Source organism: Tupaia chinensis, unplaced genomic scaffold, assembly GCF_000334495.1.
Source record: "Tupaia chinensis unplaced genomic scaffold, TupChi_1.0 Scaffold000496_1, whole genome shotgun sequence".
Lineage (NCBI taxonomy): Eukaryota > Metazoa > Chordata > Mammalia > Scandentia > Tupaiidae > Tupaia > Tupaia belangeri.
The window spans coordinates 179,514-184,328 of NW_006160008.1; the positions used below are offsets into that span (position 1 = coordinate 179,514).

Genomic DNA, 4,815 nt, shown 5'->3' on the forward strand with positions numbered 1-4,815 from the left:
GAGAAGGGATTGTGGCATGACCATGCCCCATGGGGGGGTGCTTTCTCCCTCCCCCTCTCTGTCTCTTTGTCTCTCTCTGGTGAGTGTACATGCACTCTGGCACAAAAAAAAAAAAAAAAGACAAAAGCTTAGACTGTCACTTGGCATTCAGTAAGCACTTGGGTTTTTTTTTTCTGTGTATGTGAAATGTAACTTTATTCATTAATAGAAGAGTATGTCTTACCAGACACATTGCCCCCAAATAAATAAAATGCCAGCATTATTAAGCACACAAATACACAGTCTCACAGGGTACACTACAAAGTCAATTTTGACGATGTTCTTACTTGCATTCACTAAAAATCTGAGAAAGAATAGAATCAATCCCTAAATCATTATCTTTTTTTTTTTTTGAGAGGTTTTTGCTATAGGGCGCATGCGCTCGCCAGACAGACAGAGAGAGACAGAGAGACAGAAAGCGAGAAATCACCCCCCCAGGGGGGGTGGCCACGCCACAATCCCTTCTCCTCCATTCTCCTCTTAGGATCTTGGGCACGCACGCACACGTGCCCGGCGTGAGTTTAAGCCACCGGGTCTGGGACTCGAACCGCAGTCGACTACGTGGGAGTCCAGAGACATAGCCATTACGCTAACTGCTGGTCCCCTAAATCATTATCTTGCATAAAGAGAGAAGTAGAACACAATGACTTCACAAGATTTGGAATGAGAAGTTGAGAAGACGTTGCGTTTAAAAGATATTGAATACCTCACAAATCAAATCACACCCTCTGCAACATTACAACATGAAATTGCACTTAATCAAAAATAAAAACAAAGTGGCTACAGAACACTGCACTTGTCTTTCCCCAAATTATGCTAGTCTCTATTTTTGGCATGAATTATTAACCTTTTCCATTAGTAGGAAAAGGTGCTCTGCAAACTCTTGGAGGGCACCACGGCCACGATTGCATTTGCAAATATAGCCACCAGCTTTCTGGGCAGTGGAACAGGCAACCGCAGGGACACCACTCAGGCCCACTCTCTGCAAGCATTCTTCATCGGACATTTCATTTCCAAGATAATCCACTTCTTCCCGCACAGGCCCATCGCTTTTTTCCATTCATTATACCTGCTAGCTTGTCGGACATGCTGACTTCCATCTTGCTATCCAGTTTTTTTTTTTTTTTTTTTTTTGAGAGGTTTTTGCTATAGGGCACGTGTGCTCGCCAGACAGAGAGAGACAGAGATAGAAAGCAAGAAATCACCCCCAGGGAGGATGGCCATCCTATAACCCGTTCTCCATTCTCCTCTTGGGATCTTGGGCATGCATGCACACACGCCTGGCGTGAGTTTAAGCCACTGGGTGCGGGACTCGAACCGCGGTTCACTACATGGGAGTCCAGCGACATAGCCATTACGCTAACTGCTGGTCCCCAATTTGCTATCCAGTTTTAAGGAAGAAAGTATCTGCTTTGAACAAGCCCTTTCAGAGATTCGTCTCACCTCAATCCCACCTTTCTTAATAAACTTATCCCAATAGTATCTTTTACATCATACAATATTATTTCTTTTTGATTTCCTGATACATATATGTGGCCATTAGTGAGATAGCCATCAATATTGCGCATTAAAGGCTTTATCTCCTTAAGCTTCTCTTTGCCAAAATAGCCATATCTTCGTACTCTTTGTTCTGCAAATGGTCAATCAATATCCACACTACGCTTACCTTGCATTTCATAGTATGCCAGTTTTCACCCTGTAAGTAACCCATCTCTATCAAATGTCTCTTGGCAAAATAAAATAAGCTGTTCTCATATAATTCTCTATCCCAGTCTTGCCAATGAGGCCGTTTAGCTGGATTCAAATTCAAGGGCTCAGTCACTTCATGAACTCCACCAAACCTGATGTCTCTTGCAACAGAGAAAACAGAACCAAATCCTTCTCAAATCATTTCTGCAACTTTTTGAAGGTCAGTAGGATGTAAACACAGAGAAGTAGCTTGAATATTTCCTCCAATGTCAACCTCGTTGTGATGATTAAGAAATTCTATGATGACATCTAGTGAGGTAGAGCTGTCTTTTGAAACTTCAGAACTTTTTTTTTTTTTGAGAGATTTTTGCTATAGGGCATGTGCGCTTGCCAGAAAGACAGAAAGACCAACAAGATACAGAAAGTGGGATTTCCGTCCCTGGGCAGTTTAAAATCCTATGGTTTTAAGAAGCTTTAAGTTGGGACCAACAGTTGGCATAATGGCTATGTTGCTGGACTTTCATGTAGTCGACCACAGTTTGAGTCCCAGACCAGTGGCTTAAACTCACGCCAGGCACATGTGTGTGCGTGTCCAAGATCCCGAGAGGAGAATGGAGGAGAAGGGATTGCGGCGTGGCCATTCCTCCTGGGGGTGATTTCTTGCTTACTGTCTCTCTGTCTCTCTCTGTCTTTCTGGCTAGTGCATATGCCCTATAGCAAACTCCCCCAGCCCAACCCCCCAAAAAAAAGATTAAAAAAAAAAAGAAATTTTAAGTAAAAGGCAAGATGCTCTTAACAGCCTATCCACTGGGCAGGGAAGGGGGACATTAGCATTGGGAAAGCCAGTGACGGACCAAAATACAGTTACTCATCCTGTTTTCCAGACTCTAGGGACCTGACTGAGTGATGAGAGGGTCAGGAGCTGAAGCTGATGGAGGCTGATCACCACCTTCTCCCCACCTAACCTCACCAGACCCAGAGGTCAAGGAACTGACAGGCCGGAGGGACAGAGCTCACTGCCTACAGTAGGTGATAGACAGGGCTCCTGGCCCCCATGAGAGTGGACCTGGCATTGCTTCGTTGATGAGTGTTCCTCTGTACCAGTCCGGGTGGATGTGCCGGGGCTGGCATGGCAGCCTCAGTGCTGGGCACCCGGGCTCCTTCTGTTTCGTTGCTTGGCGAGCCCTACAGGGCTGCGATATTCACAGGCTCGCCAGCCACAAATGGCAATTTGAGCGAAAGGAAGGGAGCAGGAAGGGGCTGACATGCCTTTCCTATTAAGGCATTGAAGCTAACTTCCCGAACTGTCCTCACAGCTCTTGTCCACGCCCTGCTGAATCCCCTCCTACGACCAATAGGGATGAGCTGAGTAACTAATAGAGCGCTGGGTTTTTTCCCTAATTATTTTATTTAACTTTACTTATTTGTTTGTTTTAATTTGACCAGAGAGGGACAGAGAGAGGGGGAAAGGGAGAAAGCAAGGCTCTAGGTCCAAGACTCAAACTGTGGTTGGCCATATGGGAGTCCAGTGCCCTTAACCACCATGCCACTTGCTGGCCCCAATAAAAATTTTTATAAAAAAAATGTTCTGGGGGACCAGCAGTTAGCGTTATGGCTATGTCACTGGACCCCCATGTAGTCGACCGCGGTCCGGCGGTGACTTAAAACTCACGCCAGGCATGTGTGAGTGTGTGCCCAAGATCTTGAGAGGAGAATGGAGAAGGGATTGTGGTGGCCATCCCCCCAGGGGGGGATTGCTCGCTTTCTGTCTATCTCTCTCTGTCTGTCTGTCTGGCGAGTGCACACACCCTGTAGCAAAAACCTCTTAAAAAACAAAAAAATGTTCTGGGCTCACAGACTGGAGACCTGGCTTCTGAGTTCTAGGCCTGATTCTTTCCTTAACTTGCTGGTGAGCCTGAGATAAATTCCTTTCATCTCTAAGACTCTGTCAACCCATCTGCAAAGTGAGTTTTGGCTTGTGTCAAATATTTATATTTAACAGTGAACCCTTTGTTCAAAGGACTCTTACGCTGAAGCAGACACTGTGCATTCCCCAATATTGCAAACTGTAGTGGGGCTTACCATGACCGGCACCTGTGGCCCGCTGCTGCAGGGCTCTCCCTGAGCACAGAGGAAGGTTGCAAACGTTGAGGAGTCAAGGCTCTGTGAAGCGGCTCTCGAAGATGGCTGGCAGGAGTTGGTAGCTAAATACCCCAGCTCCCCAACCTGCGGCCAGAGGGCGGGGAGGCCTGTGTTCTGTGCAGGCTGCCAGAGCTCCCGGCACGATTAAACTCCCGTTGCTACGGAGGGCTACGGGTGGCACATGCGTCCTTCCTGTCTCACTTCCCCGCTCCCTGTCCTAGGTTGCCTGGGATCACAGTCCAAAGACTTGTGTTCAGGTCCTTGTCTCTGGCTCTGCTTCTCTTCAAACCGAGTTAGAATCCCAAAGTGCAAAACAAATACCAGCTGTGGTCCCAGGAGGCAGGCATTAGTGAGGCTGTGCCAGGCAGGGGGCCATCGTGGAGGGGCGGGGCGGGCCCACCGAGGGGTCATGCGCCATAAGGACGATTTGAAAGGGAAGGGACTCAGTAGGACAGCACTGCTGGGAAGAACCTCGTGGACCAGGACACCAGGAGGCGGGAGCCTAGATGACAGTTCTCTGCCCCTGGTGACTACATGGCCCAGAGGCAGTCCTCTCCATATCTTCCCTCTTCACCCAAGACCACGTTCCTCTTCTGCCCAGGAAAGTGACCCAAAAAAGGACTGTGGTCACTTTCTTATCAGGCCTGTGGTGGAGGTACAGGACGCACATCAGGCTCTTCCTAGCTCCCAGGCCTCGAGCCTCTGCTTCCAGGACATCGCTGCTCCACTGGGGGCCACTGGGCCAGACGGAGGAAGGAGCCCCAGGCAGCATCCTGAGGTTAGGGCCCAAGGATGGGAGGAAGCACGGGCAAGGGAGTCCAGGTGCCAACCCAGTGTTGCCCCTTCTGGGGCCAGCCAAGTGGCCTGGTGGGTAAGGTGGCTGGATATCACATGGCCAACACCATGGTTTGAGTTCTGGACCCAGTGGCTTGAAAAACACACTGG

The 4,815-nt window shown here is 48.5% G+C and overlaps 1 pseudogene; it reads right to left on the reverse strand.

The window, feature by feature from the left end:
- Positions 1–862: 862 nt before the first annotated feature.
- On the reverse strand, positions 863–4,288 carry LOC102470200 (N-acylneuraminate cytidylyltransferase-like; annotated as a pseudogene).
- Positions 4,289–4,815: the final 527 nt, after the last annotated feature.